Raw genomic sequence first — 18,742 nt, 5'->3', positions numbered from 1 at the left:
ATCTCTATCTCAGGAGGAGTTTTGTGGCCATAATAAAACATTCAGTGGGCCAGTGTACCCAGTCATCCTGTATGCACAAATTTTTCATCTATGAAATATTTGTGTGTGGTATAGTGTCTATTCCCTATGCCTTAGAGCTGTGACCTCAAATTCTGTTTTTACTTTCTTGTAATCCCAGGAGGAAGATATCATCCAAGAAAGTCGCTTTTATTTCCGTGGCTATGGCCTGGGCCACTGCTTGCAGGAAAGGGATGGAGCTCCAGTGGAAGGTTCTCGTATTTATAGTCCTCAACCTCCAGCCTCTCTTCTAAGGGAGGCAGAAATCATACAGAAACTCTATGTGGACCGAGCCAAGAGGATTGACACCATCTCACGGGCTCTCTTCCCTTTCACTTTCCTAATCTTCAACATCTTCTACTGGGTTGTTTATAAAGTGCTACGGTCAGAAGCTATCCATCAGGCACTGTGACTAGGGTAGGGATTAAAGAATCCAGCTGCTGGTTTCCTGCTTTCACCTGGGTGGGCTTTTCCCCTCCACTACATTCCATCAGGTTTGGTCAGTTCCTTCCTGATTTCCCAATCAGAACTTCAACTACCTATCCCAAAGTTATGTGGGCCTATGCTGCGTGGTGCCAATGGCAGCTTTACTTACAAAGATGGCTTATCTACCCCAATCCACATTTTCTCCATGCTTTCTCATTTCTCAAGATTAAGGTTTGGCTATGTTCATAGGGTCAAGATGACTTTATGCCTTTGCTGGAGCCTGATTTCTGATATTTCATTGAAGAATACTCAGACCACTGCTACTAGATTCTGGCTTTTGTTATCTTAATCTGCACCGCTCCTTACCAGGCACCCTCACCCAGATCCTGGCCTTTACTGTGTCCTCTGTTCCTCCTGTCACAGGCTCAAATAGGCAGTTTTTTCCATTCACAATGCTGTCCTGTATCACCCAGTCAAATTTCCTTGACTAGGGGAAGGAAGGCAAGGTGACAGGTTCCCTACTTCTCAGAAGAGCTGGACAGTCAAGGGCTGCACTGGAGTAGGGCATTGCTATACAAACCAATGAAGATATCTTTAAGTTTCTTATGAAGCCCAACACTGTCAGAGTGGAGGTAGGAACTCTGAGCCTACCCTTCCAGATTCACCTGAACTTCCTGGTCTCAGAAATATATGTTCTATTCCATAACTAACTACATGGTGACAGGGTCTGTTGGAGAGTGTAAAAAGAGAAAAGCTATCTAAGGAACTTGATGATGCTAGAAAAGTTTAAGAAAAGTGAGATCCAATGTAGTAGGACCTAGGAGAAGTGGAATTCAGAAACTATCCTCAGAGAGCCTTTTGTTGGCTGTGCTTTCATTTGTTGTTTTTTTGCTTTTCTCCCAAGCCTCTCTTTTCCCAGGACCTCTCATTTCCAACTTGCTCCTTCACCTCATTTTGGTGAAAAAATAATGCAAAGTTCCTAGGGAGGACTGTCATGAGAACCCCTATCCTGGACAACCATTCAACTTCAAGGGAGTACTTGTGAGAGTCAGAGAGCCATAAGCCGGAGTATTTATTCACCTTTTCAAGCCTCCCTTTGCCTTCCACAGTTAGGAGACATATCAGTCAATTAATCCCAGAAATGTCAGATTAGAGAAGATTATTACAGAAGAGCCCACTTCAGGCTTGAGACAGCCTTGGGACAGGGGTCAGCACGAACTTGGTACACTGAGTCCTTTGAAATGATCCTATTCTGCAGAACTGAAACAGGAGAGATTAATTTGTGGGGCTATCAACTTAAAGAAAGAGGTGATTAAATGATCTTTTAAATATCCTGTCCTTTTCTCTGGACCTAGAATAATCAACTGTGAGTCAAATTATTTTTATTCATATTCTTTCTATCTCTCCCCACCCCCCCACCCTCACTCCCTCCACCCTCACTCCCACTTCCCTCTCCTTTCCTCCCTCCCTCTGTCCTACAATATGGCGTTCAAAATTAAATGTCAATAAATACAGTGACCAATGCCATTTCTCTAGACAAACCAAGAACCCACTTTTCTTTCCCCCTTTCCTACTGAGCTTTTCTGCTTTTTCCTGTTCACTGCGATATATTCCTCTTGTCTATCTCTTGGCTTTGGGGAGGGTATTATGTTCTGACTAATATGGTCCAGATATTAACTTTAATGACAATATTAATTATCACTCTACTTTAATAGCAATATTAATTATCACTCTAGCGCCAAGGAGACTCAAAACAAAAGAACTGGCTTAAGGGAGGAGATTGAATTGAGAGGGCAGAGAGCCCCTGTTTTCCCATTTCTAACCAGGTAGTACCAATCAATGAGAGTCCACAAGCAATATCCCTTTGAAAGAAGCAGAAAGTATCTCTTTGATATTCTCCATGGTGGGGCTAGGGTGTCAGGCTGCTGCAGCCCGAATGTGGGGGTAGCAGGGAGGGGGGGATTGTGGCTGGACTATGGAGATGAGCTTATTGCACAGAGCTGTACTTGTTATAGATCTTGTCCAGATGGGCCAACTGCACAAATCTGCCCTGTTGGAAGTCTCAAGAACAATGCCCTGGAGACAGCTACAGCACTGAGAAATAGTGCCTGCCCAACCAGGACTCAGCTCAGGGCATCAGCTGGTGCTGGGAGGCAAAGAAGCCAAAGTACTAACCAACATAATAGACTAAAGGAGTTCACAAAGCTACTCAGAGGCAATGCCAGGTGGAAGGTACTGTCCCTCCCCATCAGAGCCCCTAAGTGGAGAAGGGAGACACATGGTGTCAGAATCAGGAGCTAATCATTTTCTTCACCCTTTGCACACATACTGTGGAATGGGGTGAGAGTGTTGCATCTCACTGGGAGCATCTGACACCTAGCCATCCATTTGATCATGGAATTCTTGAACTTGGACCCTTCTTATCACAGTAAATTGGCAGGAGGTGATATAAAAAACTCACTTGGAGGTCACTTCCATTTCTCTTCATTCTTATAGCACTCACCTCTCCTGAGACCCACAATACTTTCTGCCTGGGTCACATCTGAAGTGATCTTGAGTTTTAAAACAGCATATTTTTTTAAGGGAAAAATGTTTCCTACATAGTTTCAGGTGTTTTCCTTAATTCACTATTAATATTTAATGTCAGTTAAATATTTTATACATAAATTTTTCCATAGAAAGGACTTGATTCAGTTGTTAAGATTATCAGTACCTCCATCTTCCCTTCAGTTTGCTCTGCTTTTTGGAAAAACTTTGGTCTGTGTTCCGGTTTCCTCTCAATCCATTAATAGGGCCTCTTGCTCTCTCAGAATTTATAGTCAAATAAAAAAACAGCTTTCTATGTAGAAGAAAGATAGTAAACAAAATTTATCACTTTCATTTTCTCCCATAAGCATTTTTTTCCCATCCGCTTTACACTCTGCCAAAGAACTAGGATTCTTCTAGATGAAATGTTCAATTGACTCAAAGTTATTTTCTCTTTTCACTGAGCCATGCAAATGCCCCAATGTTGTCCAAAACATATCACCTCCTAGGAATCTCTATATGTGTCCCTACAGGCTGCTCTCCACTCTCAGTTTATTATTATCAGCTGTAATTATTATTATTTTGTCATTAATGATTGTCAAAATCTTAAATTCAAATTGTCTGTGTTTAGACTGAAGGTATTCCTAGGCTGCTCCACTGATATGAAAGAAAAATCAACCAAGCATGGGAATCACCAATGTATTAGAAACTCAGGTAGTTTTATCACTAGCTTTAATGGAAGAAATGTAGAATTAGCTCTTAGAGGGCAGAACTGTGTCTTATACAAACTTGTAGCCTGCACAGCTCCTGGAATATAGCAATATTCAACACGTATAAGTAGAGTGAAAGCATGAATTCTCACTAGCTTTATTACATACTTTTCTGCTCATTCTTCTCTTCCCATTAATTTATTAATCAAAGGAAAACAGACTTGGAAGGGATCTGTGGTGTATTGAATTGTGCACCCCAATTTGTACATGTTCTTGGTCGTGGTCTGCATCCTGGTAAGTGAAGACCCAACGTAAATAAGATCTCTTCAAGATGTTACTTCAGTTAAGGCATGGCCCAACTGAGTCAGGTTAAGTGTAAATCTGCATTACTTGAGTCCTTTATAAACAATGAAAGTCAGATAGAGACAGAAGCCACTGGGAGCAGCTAGAAACTGGAAGTCAATGAAACCCAGAACAAAAAGGAGAAGATGCCAGCATGTGCACTGCCATGTGACGAAAAAGTCAAGGATCACAGGCAACCAGCTCCAGAATGTCCCAGTCTGCAGGGAGAAAGGATAGTCTTGCTGACGCCTTGATTTTGGACTTCTCCTAGTCTCAAAAGCATGAGCCGATAAATTCTCATTGTTTAAGGCAACCCACTGTATGGTATTTGTTTTAGCAGCCAGGAAAATAAAACAGGAATTTATATATAAATATTCTCTATTTTAACAGAGCGAGTTCACACATACACATACACACACACACACACACACACGCTGGTCCTTGGGTGCAACAAATCAAAGTTAAGAAGACAGCGAAACCTCATAAATTACATCACTGAATAAAGAATGATAAAGTTCTGATTAAATTGATAATACTCCAAATATGAAGACCAATATCAAGCTATATTTCCAGAACCAATCACCAAAATGAAAACCCTGGCAGTGATAAACAAATACAGTAGTAGGGATTTTGGCAGTATAACCAACTGCCTCCCCTCCTCCACACACCATTGCCACTGGAAAGACACTCATGCCTGAAGGGTTAGCAATTAAGCTGCTCATATGCCACACTTCCCACCTCACACTCCACCACTAGGATGACGTTTACAGTCTACAAACCTGGGCCAGTGACATCAGAACAGTTTGTTAGTGAACTATGTCTTAGGCCAGTGAGTGTTAGTGAGGAGAAAGAGCATCTGAGCCAGAGGTTTTCTCAATAACAGAACAGTTTCTCCATGGAAGAATGAAGGAAGTTTGCCATCGTGGAGTTAAAGTTACACGACAACCTAGCTATTGCCACCCCACCAGAATAACTCTGCTTTTCTCAGTCTCTACTCCCACCATGAGTCTTTCTACAAATACCCTGGCTACATTATATTGTGTGATGCATTACCAAGGAAATACATGTTCTCACTATCAACTCCCTGGAATAAGGGCAATTCCTACTATCACCTAAATTTAGGGAATGCTTTGAATTACAGAGCTAGATGGAAAAAATATATATATTTAATACATAAAAATATACTTTAACACCTTCCATTCATAAAAGTGGGGTGGTTAAGAACATGGGCTTTGGTAACAGACAGAGCCTGAGTATGAATTGCAGTTTCATCACTTACTAAATATGGGTTCTTGGGCAAATGACTTCACCTTGCTCAGCCTCAGTTTTCTACTCTGAGGGGCCATTTGAAGTCTATGAAAGATCCAGCACACAAGATTTTAAGCACATCTTTAAACCTTTCTGTGCTTCAGTTTTCACATCTGTTACATGAAGACATAGCAATATCTATTCCAAGGGTTATTGTGGGAATTAAATGAGATAATGTATGTAAAGTGTTCAACTCAGTGCCTGGCATACAGTAAGAGTTCAATAAAGATTTATTATTACATGACCAGACCACATCATCTTAGTCTGTCTTCTACACTTGTCAGATTTCTAGCACATGGGCCTGGTTGGAACTTCAGATTTTCCAATTCACAGGTCTCAGCTTGCAGAGCTCATGCTCATGAAAAGTCAAGCTAAAATCACCTCTTCTTTATTCTCAGTCTCTCCACTTGGCTCTTCCTGCTGGAGTACAATATGCTTACAAAATCTGTAACTGTGGCAAATTGCTTAATCTCTCTGAGCCTCTGCTTTTCATCAAATTTGAGAGATCACCCATAAAAAATAATTTAAAAAAAAAAACCTCTCCATTTGACCCTGAATTTTTCTCTAGCTATTTAGACCTAGACCTACTGCCCTTCTTCATCACCAAGTTTCTTAAAAATGATGTCTATATTAACCAATTTCACATCTTCACTCCTACCATTTACTCCTTAATACACTACAATTTATTGTCTGCCTTCTTCCCTCTAACCTTCTCTACCCTCGAAAATGCTTTTTCCGTGTTCCTCACGCTGCCTTTCTATTTGCTAAATAAAGTTAACACCTTTCTGTCCTAATCTTTCCTGACTTCTCTCTCTGTAACATTTGTCAGAGCTTGCAATACCTTCTTTGAAATTCTCTTCTCCCTTGGCTTTCACTCTCCATGTTCTCATCCTACCTCTCTGACCATTGATTGCGTCTTAGTCTTCTTCCTATTGTACCTACCGCTTGGCTATTCTCTACTACTACTGGGATAACTTGTATGCTGATGATTCTCACATTTCTATCTCTAGTTTAAATGCTCCAGAGTTCTAGTCTCATTTATCTAATTCTCTGTTGAATGTTTCCACCTGGATGTCCCTCAAGTACCTCAAACTTAATGTCTAGAACCAAAAACTCACATTCCCCTTAAAACATCCTCCTCCAGAATGGGGAGAAATTCAACTTCCCCAAGTTGAATTCTTGATATGCTCACAAGCAGTGTGGACAACCAAAGCTACAGGCTGAGCCCCCAGCATCAAGGGACTGAGAAAAACCCTAGAATGAGCTGAGACTCAGCATCAAGGGACTGAGAAAACCTTCTCGACCAAAAGGGGGAAGAGTGAAATGAGACAAAGTGTCAATGGCTGAGAGATTCCAGAGTCGAGAGGTTGTCCTGGAGGTTATTCGTATGCATTAAGTACATATCACCTTGTTATTCAAGGTGTAATGGAGAGGCTGGAAGGAACCGCCTGAAAGTGTAGAGCTGTGTTCCAGTAGCCATGTTTCTTGATGATGATTGAATAATGATATAGCTTTCACAATGTGACTGTGTGATTGTGAAAACCTGTGTCTGATGTTCCTTTTTTTTTTTTTTACATGGGCAGGCACCGGAAATCGAACCCGGGTCCTCAGGCATGGCAGGCAAGCGTCCTTGCCTGCTGAGCCACCCTGGCTGGCCCTCTGATGTTCCTTTCATCTACCTTGTCAACACACGAGTAGAACATATGGAATAAAAATAAATAATAGGGGGAACAAATGTTAAAATAAATTTACTTTGAAATGCCAGTGATCAATGAAAGGGAGGAGTAAGGGGTATGTTATGTATAAATTTTTTTTCTGTTTTTGTTTTCTTTCTTTTTCTGAATAGATGCAAATATTCCAAGAAATTATTATGGTGATGAATATGCAACTATGTGATGATATTGTGAATTACTTATTATATATGTAGAACAGAATGATCAAAATAGGAATGTTTGCATTTGCTTTGTGTTTTTTGGTATTTAAAAAAATTAAAAATTAAAAAAAATCTTCCTCCAAGTAGAAGAGTGGTTGTGAGAGGCTTCAAATGACAAGCCAAGAGCATGAGACTAGTTTGGCAAAGTGGACAGAGCACAGGTTAGGACTCATTTATAAACAGCATATTAAAAGTGCCCTCACAGAAAGGGGGAAAATTCAACTTACCCAAGTGGAAAATTCTTGATATACTCACAAGCAGTGGGGACAACCAAAGCAATAGGCTGAGCCCCCAGTCTTGGGGTTTGTTCATATAAAACTTAACTCCACAAAGGATAGCCTAAGCCTATTCAAAATTAGGCCTAAGAGTCACCCCCAAAAGAACCTCTTTTGTTGCTCAGATGTGGCCTCTCTCTCTCAGCCGGCATGATAAGCAAACTCACTGCCCTCCCCCTCTCTACGTGGGACATGATTCCCAGGGGTGTGGACCTTCCTGGCAATGTCAGACAGAAATCCTAGAATGAGCTGGGACTCGGCATCAAGGGATTGAGAAAACCTTCTCAACTACAAAATAAAGTATCCATGGCTGAGAGATTTCAGAGTTGAGATGTTATTCTTACGCATTAAATAGATATCACCTTTTTAGTTAAGGCATAACAGAGAGGCTGGAGGGAACGGCCTGAAAATGTAGAGATGTGTCCCAATAGCTATGTTTCTTGAAGATGACTGTATAATGACATAGCTTTCGCAATGTGACTGTGTGATTGTGAAAACCTTGTGTCTGATGCTTCTTTTATCTACCTTATGCACAGATGAGTAAAACATATGCATTAAAAATAAATAAATAATAGGGGGAACAAATGTTAAAATAAATTTAGTAGATTGAAATGCTAGTGATCAATGAAAGGGAGGGGTAAGGGGCATGGTATGTGTGAATTTTTTTGTTTTCTCTTTATTTCTTTTTCTGAATTGATGTAAATGTTCTAAGAAATGATCATGGTGATGAATATACAACTATGTGATGAAAAAAAGAATGTTCATATTCTATGTTGACTGGTTTTATTAATAAAATTTTTTTTTAAAAAGTGCCCTCATAAACATTAGCCATGGATCCTACATCAGCTCCATGGGGGACTGTATCTTTCTCCATTTTTCAAATGGCTAGCTGAGGCCTAGGGACTTACACTAGGGACTTACACACACATCTAATAAGTGACTGACACGGGTCTCAAGCCCAGGTGGCACAGCACAGCACCATCTCCAGAATCACCTGGATTAAGAACCCAACTCTACAGCTTATTTAGGAAAATCCTTGCTCCTCTTTGGGCCTCAGTTTCCCCACCCTGTTGAGGACTGGAAAGCCTTCCGGGTCCTAAAGAAAAAAAAAAAAAAAACCTTCCACAGCCCTCAAATCAATACAATCACCAGGACTTGGCTCAGCTTCTGATCTCACTATACTTTTCCATTCTCCATACTACTGCCAATCTGACCTTCCAATAACACAGATCTACTTGTGAAATTTCCTTACTTTGAATCCTTCAATAGTTCCCCAATGCCTACAGGAAAAAGCCGAATTTCCTCAGATTAGCTTACAAGGAATTCTCTGCTCTGGCCCCTGCCAATACTTCCAGCCTCTTCTCTCATCTCTCTTCTCACTCCTCTAAATGCACTCTGCATTAAATCACACCGATCTACCTACAGTTCCCTGAACCTAGCAACACATCCCATCTTAATACTCTGTGCCTTTACATATGCTGATTCCCAGCCCTTAAATGTTGCTCCCTTTCCTCTTCCACTTGTCAAGACTCTGGCCAAGTATCACATTTCCTGCGAAGCCTTCTCAAACTCCTTGCTCTCTAACTTCTAGACAGAGTTGGGTTCTCCAATTATGCCCTATACATAGCTCTATATTTATACTTATAAGATCATGTAACTGTATAGTAGGGGGTTGAGGGTTGGTATGTTTTCCTCACACATAAATATGAGTTTGAGAGATTATAATGAATTTATCATTGTATTTCTCACAGAAAGCCTTTTTTGTAAAATGAATTAGTTTGCTAAATAATTTTTTTAAGTGGTGAGCACTGAAGATCTTCAACAATATATTTTTTGACCACCAATATGCAGCACTAGTTCTCAACTATACTTGGCAAGGGTTGGGTCATGAGGGATTATACTATCAAAGTAATAAGTATCCTTGTATTTTTTTTCCTTCCAAGGCACTCAGTGGCATTTCATTCTCAAAGCAAATCTTTTTTTGAGGATAGTTATCTTAAGATAACCAACTATCCATGCAAGAGATAAGGAAATGAGTTTCACAAAAATTTAGGGACAGTGGCAAAACCAAAACCCAGGTCTCCTATATCTCAGTTCCATGCGTTATCTACTGGGAAAGGAATTTTCAAAGCCAGCTTAAAGGAGTGCTAGAATTTCATGGGAAAGAAAAACAGGTAGCCACCCCTCCACATACACACATACGCACACATATCAATCAGGGCAACGCTACTTTTAGCTAATATATTCGGCGTCACCACAAGATTTTCTTTGAGGCAGTGGGCGGTGGGGGGGATAGAAGAGTTCACTGCTGCTTTGAAAATTTTGAAAACCAAAACTGTATTACCTACAACTTTTAGAGGTAGGCCATTTAACAGGTACAGGTTAAGGGGTCTTAAAAACTGTATTATCTAGGTATATTATAGGAATGCCTTGGTTTTTATCTTTTTTGTTTTTTTTTAATTTAGAATTAATAGACCACAGTGATGGGCAACCATGACAGTGGAATCTAAAAATTGGGTATTTTTCTGACTGTAAGCCTGTCTTCAAATTATCAGCCTGCAGAAGTGCTGAATATTTGCCTCACTCACACACACACCAACATGCCTTGCTGACTAATCTGTTTTCTCGGTCCTCAATTTAATGCTAATCTCTAACTACTTCAGGTGATGAGATTCATTACCTGATCAGCCCTGATTATCAGAAGGGCAAAATTGCTTGAGACCATTGGTCACAGAAATATATTTGCTATCTTGACTGTATTTAACTCTCACCACCATTCCTACACAAAGGAACAAACAAGAGACCCTTTTAGAAAACTAATGATTCATGGGATTTCCCATAAGGCAACTGGATTAATTATAATTCTAGAACCTGGCACAATAAAGCCAGAGGGCCTTCCCTGATAGTTAATCTGGTCTACCTGTCAGACAACATGAACACTGAGGGTCTGAGTGGATAACCCCCAGGCCCAAGGTGTAGCCATTTTTTTTATTTCTCAACTTAGTTGAAGCTGTGAAAAGAAAGAATAGAGTAGAAAGTGGACTAGAGTGTGTCATCATTTATTACCTCCAGAGGCTCACTTCCAGGACTGCTCTGGCATGGAGACTACAACAGATTCAAGGTCAAGGGTAAACTGCAACTGAGGAAACTGTCCCTGTGCTGGCCATTCAGCCCCCAATCTCAGCCTGCTCACCTGTTGGCTAATACCCATCCATATTAGATGCCCCCAGTCTCCATAGGAAAGGAAAAACATGAAACATGGTAACAGTTAGGGATAATGTTACAGGTATAAAATGGTGAAGCCAAGCTCCAAATTCTAGAAATTCAGGGTTTCCTTCTTCAGGGTTTCTATGCGAATTTATTTGCGAATCCCTTACATTTATACTTCTTTTAACCTTTTCCTAATAGAAACATAACCTGTTATCACCATTTGATTTGCCTAAGCTTCAGGTTTGTCCTATAAGATGACAAAGTGGTTTCTTGTTTATATATTGTCATCCTTCTATGAAATATACTCCATTGATTTTTTTTTTTTACATGGGCAGGCACCAGGAATCAAACTGGGTCTCCAGCATGGCAGGCAAGAATTCTGCCACTAAGCCACCATTGCACCACCTTCCATTGATTTTTAAGTTAATCCTTCCAGTCCCATCTCATTGTGGATTTCAAAACTCCACTGTATGTACTCTCTTCACTGGAGGACACCTAACAAAGAGAAGAATATTGAGTTGTGGAAATTAATCTCAGTTATGGCTACCTTCTATTTTTGTAGTCTCTCTTCCTAAAATCCTGGTGGTAGTCTCATGTTCAGGGTAAAGGATCAAAAGATGGGGTTCAAAACTAATGAATGTCTTCAGTGTAATTAATACCATGACTGATGTTATCCTTCAACCAAGAAACACCTAGTTAGGGCTGCAGCTACAAAAACAGTATCCTTTTCTTCCTTTTATCCTTCCCTGAGGTGGGAATGGTGGTGGGGGAGGAGGAAACTACCCAAAAGTAGTTTCCCATTTGCCATCTTCCTAACCACCTCAGAACTGAATCTAAGAAACCGTTCTCTGGTACTAATGCTTACCCCAGGGTGAAGGTGGGTGCTTTCTGTTTGGGGAAGGTTCCTTGGAATTACCTTCTCTTTCTATCCCCCTCAGGAAGTAGGAAAGTGCCTGTTTTCATTGGGAAATGCAGTTCCTATCCCTATCATTCCTTGAGTTCTTCCACCAGCTTCACTCAAGAACTGTACCTTGATTTGCCTTATCAGGCCCACCCTAATAGTTAAAGAACAGTCACTACCTGAAGGCCCTTCTAGGCATTCTCCACCCTACCATTTAACCTCCTAGTTGAAAAGGTAAAAAGTCCAGTGTGGGTTAGAACGAACTTCCATTCACTGAGGCCCCAGTTTTATAGAGGACCTACTCCTGAGAATAAGGCCCTTTGCAGTTTTCGGCATTAAACACAGGTAAGGCAAAGTACTTCACAGAAATCTGATTATCAGGTGAATGACCAGCATGAAGACCTTACCCCTTGTGAATTCCACAAAGGTAGGGAGAAGGTCTCCCTCATCTGTAGGTAAGAGCACAATGCTTGGCACAATGGAGGTAGGACAATAAATTTGAGCCAAATGAACAACTGCAGGTGGGGAAGTGCATTTTACCCTGCAGCTAAATCTCTCTTGTGCAAAGAACTTATGAGTAAGACTCTTGTGTTTGTGGCCTGAGGAGAGGGGATGCAGGGAGGGAGTAAGCCTGAGTCTGCAAGATAATTGGGAGGCTAGGGTTTGCGGTAACCTGAGGAAGGAGTTCTCAGACTGTGTTTGTTGTTTTTTTTCCCAGGAGCCAGTATTCTCTCACGATTTCTTCTTCTCATAATCAAAAACTTTTCAAAGCTTTCCTTTGCCCATAAGGGTAAAACCAATCTTTTCAGGCTGGCTTTCACTTACCAGTATTGCCGAATCTTCCTTGGATTCATTCAACAAGTTTGTGGCGTACTTACACTATGTCAGGCACTGTACTAGATACAAGGGATACACATTGAAGAAGAGACATAACTCTTGCCCTCAGAGGGCTTATATTCTGTCAGTGGAGACAAGCATAGTCCACAATATTGGAGAACAGTAAAACAGAGAGAGTTTCAAAGTATTATGGAAGTATGTAACAGAATTTAACCTAGTAGTGGTAGAAGGTGGAAGAGGGGATGTCACGGAAGGCTTCCCTAACAAAGGCACATTAAAGATGCAACCTGAAGGAAGAATAAGAGGGAAGGAAGTAGGAAGACATAAAGGGAGGCAAAGGAGAAGGAAGGGGTTAGAGGCAGGAGAGTTTTAAAGCAGAAGTGATGCAACATTTGGATTTTACAAAGATTATTCTGATTGTGGTATGGAGAACAAATTGCAGGGAGACGAGCAGGCCATCAGGTGAAACTGGTCATGGTTTAGAAAGGGGAACATAGTAAATGGTAGGGGGATATAAAGCAAAGGTCCTTAATCTGGTCCTGGAGCTCAGGGAAGGCCTCCCTGAGGAAGTAACATTTAAAGTGAAACTTGAAGGCTGAGTTATCCATGGCCTGGAGAGTGCGGGGCTGAATGAAGACAGTCTCTGAGGCACTGTCTGCTTTAGCCAAGGCAGGCCTTGCTCATTCCCATTTCTACATTTTTTTTTTTAATGATTTGGTCCCAGCTTGGAATATCGGGTGCCCTTTCCTCACAGCCAAACTATGTTTATCTTTCTAAGCCCCCCTCCAATCTCACCTTCCCTGATTGAAGCCAGAATAGGGCTTCTCTTGCCTCTGAACTCCTACTGCATGTTTGTCATATCTCATTTAAAGATATACTATTTAGTACTGTTACTTAACTTTGCACACATCCCCAAACTTCTTATAAGCGCCTTGAATTTCTGAACTGTCTTCTATTGCTCTGGTATCACCCAGAGTCCCAAGCCCAGTGATAGACATGTAAAAGGTACTCATTGAATGGATAAAATGAATGGAGGCACTATTGTTCATACAGGTTTCCTTTAGTGATTCACTAGTATCTGTGAAGTTGACTAGGAAAGGGGTCTGCTTTCCTGATAGGATTTCGGCTACTTGCAACCAAAGACCTAAGATTTGAAATTCACAGCTCCTTTCTACTGGCCCCTGTCTCCCACCGCCTTCCAATTCTGCCCCCCACCCACCTTCTATTGTTTCTTCAGTCTTCTGGTCATTAGCCAGTATTAGAAAATGGTCTAGCTTGTCCTCGGAGACTTACGCCAGCCTGGACTGCTCTGCAGTGCCACGAAGGGCCAGGACTTTTGTTTACAGCTGGACCATGGTGAAGCAGTAAGCACAGCTGACAGCCCCACTATGGAGTGAACATCAATCTTCCTCTGTCCTCACAGCCAAGTTTCACAGACCAGCTCTATTGAAAACTGGCTGCACCCGCCTGGGTCTCACTGACATTCCATCCACAATTCGAGCCTGGGAGCAGCTGGGTGAATCTCAGCATTGTACTTTTGAGGAATTGCCCTTGCTCTATTCTCTGTCCCCAGTTTCTAATCGTTTTACCTTAACCTCAAGATCTTGAAAGAGAATGTCCTCCAAAGACCCTGAGTAGTGCCCCACCTCTCCAACCATATCTTGTCACTCCTAGCAGTATATGGATATCCTCATCTGTTCAGTCACACAGTAAAACACAACAACAACAAAAAGAACAAACCTATACAGTTTTCAATGGGTACCTTATGGAGTCTGCCTTTCCAAGCTGAGCAGTCAGATTTCAGGTCCCTGAACGTGTGTGTGTGTGTGTGTGTGTGTGTGTGTGTGTGTGTGTGTGTGTCATGAATTTGCCTTTAGAGGGTCTATCTGCTCACTTTTAAAACCTGCAAATCATATATATGGGGCCTGGAGCCTTCAAAAAATATCCTTTGAGGCCCTGACTGAGGACCTCTTTGCCACATATTCTGCTCTTTGCTATCCTCCTTTCTTAGTAGCTCTGCCCTCTCCAGCACTCACCTGGAGTGAGAATGAAGTCCTTTAATGCTCCTAATTCTGTCTCTTGCCCCCAAATTCCCTTTGCCTGGGTTTCTTGCCTGCTGGTGAACAGTTTTTCATCAGTTAGCCAAGATTGGCTTCCATGATTTTCAACCTCTTCCTACTCTCAAACACCCAATGGATATACTATTTTTCAATGACAATGCCACATTAGAGCAGTGCTTCTTTGTGGCATTGTCATTGAAAGTCATTGGTAGTCAGAGGGTCTACCAGACCCTCCGAGGGGTCTGGTAGAGGGGGGCTGCAGGAGGGAAGAGATTCTCCTTCTAGGAGAACTTACCAAAATTTCTGAGAAAGAGACTTTTTCAATCTAAAATAATCTACCTCTCCAGATTTTCATGTGATATATCACTACCAGAGAAGTGTGTGTTCTACCCACCCTATGGTTAGGAAGGACTCCCCTAAAGAGAAACCTATATGTTCTCTTCCATAGAACAGATCAAGCCCTTTAAAAAAAATTTAATTTGGTAACCTTCAAAAATACTAAGCTACAAAAATACACAGAGGTAGAAAGAATGGTATAATGAGCTATCATGTTCCCATCATTAAGCTTCAACAATTTAGAGGCAGTACTTTAAGTAGCAGTAGTTTGTTCTCTTTTAATAATATGACAGCTGATCTTTTCAAAACACATACCTTTTATCATTCACAGTGGAATGGGGACTGTAGGTGAAAGTTATAAGCATAAACAAATGTATCACTGACAAAATGGTTCCAGGAATCCTCATGAGGCAATGCACATATTGTAGGAGTCAGCACTCACTGGTGGGAATTAGTTCTCATCTCTGCTAGTTATGCACAACATGGATGATTTCAAACAATTATTCCAAGTGAAGCCTGTGGTTCTCAAAACCACAAACTTAGGTTTTGTGACTCAGGAAGGGAAAACCAAGAGATTAATGTGTAAGTCTGGAATCCCAAGGCCACCCAAGAACAACAATGATTAGGTTCAAGTAGAGATCTTAGTGTTTTCTTCCATTTGAAGTAACCTCTTTTTGCCAAAAGAACGGGGGGGGGGATTTCATCTACAGGAGAGAGTAGCTAGAAGAGAATAAAACCCCTAAAATGATAAAGCTTTCCAATGTCTAACTTCATCTTCTGCTCTGGCTGTCAAAGGCTAATGAACTAGATGGATCCAGACTAATTTGCTGAATTGGTTTCATGAAATCTCTTTGGAATGAGGCAGGTATAAACAGATAAACAGAAAAATATCCTTATTAAAGATATAGCATTTTACTTAGCCTTGAATATTAGGTTTTCCTTTTAGCACATATGTTAAGCAAATATTCTTTTAAAAATCATTCCATAAATCAGACAAAACCAAATGAAAACAAAAATCAAATTACCCTTAGAATGGACCAATTTCCATTCCTACCCAGAAACCACAGGGTGTCCTTCCCAGCCCCTCAGAGCAGACAGACCACTACTTTTCAAATCTAGTAAGGATCTCTTAGCCACTAGACAAGACAAGCAATGCCAGCAGACACTGTTGGGTAGGTTGCACCTTGAACAAGGGTGCCCAACTGAGAGGGCAGAAGTGGGGGCTGAAATTCATGCTTTAACTACCCTGATGGAGGCTGTAACATCTCAGAGAGAGAGAGAAACATTTTTTTCTAATTATTCCACTGGAGTGGACACTTTTCTGAAATTTGTTCCCAGGTGGCACGTTTCTAATTAGCACAAAGGTACTGTATGAGCTAATGGAGACCTTGATGATAAACACAGGATTCTTGCAGTTTCTAGAAGCCCTGTGAAGGCTGAGACCATAATCTGTCTGGCCTTGGGCACTGGAGCCAAACAAACACTGATCAAAGCTATCTTTTCCCTTTCAGTTGCAACAGATAATAAAGACAGCAAATCAGGTATAAATTCAAAAGGAAGACTAACATTTTCTGGGGACCTGATAAGAGTCAGGAATCTGCTGAAGCTCTGCCCCACTAGTAAGTAAAGGAGGCAGGAGAGTATTCATATTTGAGAGGGTAGCATGACTTAATGGGACAAGCATGGGTCTTGGAGTTAGAAATCTGAATCCTCACTCTGCCATTTACTAGCTGAGCAACTTTGGGTAAGTATTTAAGTTCTCTGGGCTACAGTGAGGATTCATGAAGATAACAAAGATAAAGAGCTTGGCACTTTAGGAGGTATTCAGTTCCTGCTATCACCCTGACTCCAAAGTTCATTAACATTATTCCCACTCTTGGGCTTGCAACTTCAGTAAGCAGAGTAAAGCATAAGGATAGGTCTGCTAGACAGAATACTGGAATAGAGTCAGGAGATGTGAGTCTCAGTGTGAGACACATCCCTGACACAGTACCTTGGGTAAGTTACTCCTCTCTTCTGACCCACCAATAACACAGAACACCCCAAGCACTGACTCTGAGAGGAAAGAGCAGAGGAAATCATTTTTCTTGGGTACCTATCATGAGACATGTGCCATACTAGGCCTCTAACTCAACGCTGCCCAGTAGAATTTTCTGTGATGAGGGTAATATTCTGTATCTACACTAACACTATCACCAGTAGCTGGACATAAGTAGCTATAAAGCCCTTGAAATGCAGCTAATGCAATTAAGGAACTGAGTTTTAAATTTTATGTCTTTTAAATAGCCACCTGTGGCTAGTGGCTACCATAGTGGATAGTCGAGCTACAAGATTATATGCAGGAATATTTGTTCTCCTGTAACATATGGTGAAACTGAGGCTCAGAAAAATGAAAGAATTTGTTGAAGGTCACTTAAATATTAAGTAACAAAACCAGATTCAAAACCTGGGAGTAGAAAGTTTAGCGGAGTAGCAGGGTCACATATACCTGTGATTATCTGGATTTCACTATTTACAAATTGTATGACCATAAGAAAAATACTTACGGTCTCTAACTCACTTTCATCATCTGCAACACAGATCTAAACTAAAAAAAGCTAGCTACAGGGTAGGAAGAGTATTTTGAGAACTATAACAACAAGAAGAGAAACACTCAAACTTTTGTGTGATTTCCTATTGTAAAATGAAGAAGAGAGGGAGAGTTAAAATCATCAAAACATTTCCATTTACCTTGTTTGAGTTCCTGCCCTCTTCTTGACCCTCTAGTAAGCCAAAGCAGGAACAAGGTATCTGTAACACATTTCAAGGCCCAGAAAGCCAAGCTACAAACGGTCAAACAGAGTACTGTTAAGGGCTTGAGCTTGTGAGGCAGGTAGAATTCAAATTCTGGTTCCCATACTTGTCATGTGTACTTGGGAAAATAATTTGACATCTCTACACATTAGTTCCTAATCTGTAAAATGGTATTGATAGTATGCAGGGGGCCCTAACAATACATTGACATCACTTATTATTTTGCTTTATATTCCATACCACCCTCTAGTGGTACAAACAAAAATAAGCATTGCATTTCTGCCCTCTAAAGCAGTGGTTCTCAAACTTTAGTGTGCATCAGAACACAGCTTGTAATAGCACACACTGCCAAATCCCAATCCAATAATTTTTCATTCAGTAGGTTTGAGGCAGGGCCCATGAATCTGAATTTTAACAACTTCTCAGGAGATGCTGACACTGCTGGTCCAGAAAACACTTTGAGAACCAGTGTTTTAACCTTCCCCTTTTACATAAACAAATACACGTATATATGTGTATGTGGGTATATATACACACACACATATATATGTATGTTTATATGATTGATAGCTGAAGAGGTATGATTTTCTTGTTTGATTGTTTTTTGTAGCACCACCTAATAAGGATTTTATGAGGAATAAATGAGACTATCCATTTGAACATAGAATCTAAACCTTAGAAAGCATACAAAAAGTGAGGATCATGGAACATACATTGTTTGTCCAGTGTCACAGGGCTAATAAGTCATGAAATAGGTTTCAAAGCTAGATCTCTAATTCGAAAGACACAATACATTTTAGCAGCAGCACTACTAAAAATGGGGTACAAACACATAACACATAAATCTGAAAAATTTTTCAAGAGGAAAGGAAGATCAGTGTTCAATACCAAAGTCCAAGTTTTATCTCAGAGTTGTTATCTATCTTTACTGACTAAACAGCCATCTGTATTTTTCCTTTGGAGGGCGGGAGTTGTGAGAATGTGGGGGAAAAGGTGAAGAGAAAGGGATAGGTTGTTCATCAACACCA

General features: G+C 40.8%; 1 protein-coding gene across 1 annotated transcript in view; it reads right to left on the bottom strand.

Moving 5' to 3' along the window:
• TMEM31 (transmembrane protein 31) overlaps positions 1 to 18,742 on the bottom strand; it is a 29,274-nt gene that overhangs the window by 8,889 nt on the left and 1,643 nt on the right. The window contains 1 exon segment of the mRNA XM_077145144.1: positions 17,652 to 17,743. The gene's annotated coding sequence lies outside the window, so the exon portion shown is untranslated.

This window comes from Tamandua tetradactyla, chromosome X (genome assembly GCF_023851605.1).
Source record: "Tamandua tetradactyla isolate mTamTet1 chromosome X, mTamTet1.pri, whole genome shotgun sequence".
Taxonomy (NCBI): domain Eukaryota; kingdom Metazoa; phylum Chordata; class Mammalia; order Pilosa; family Myrmecophagidae; genus Tamandua; species Tamandua tetradactyla.
This window is presented reverse-complemented; position numbering and strand designations above follow the sequence as displayed.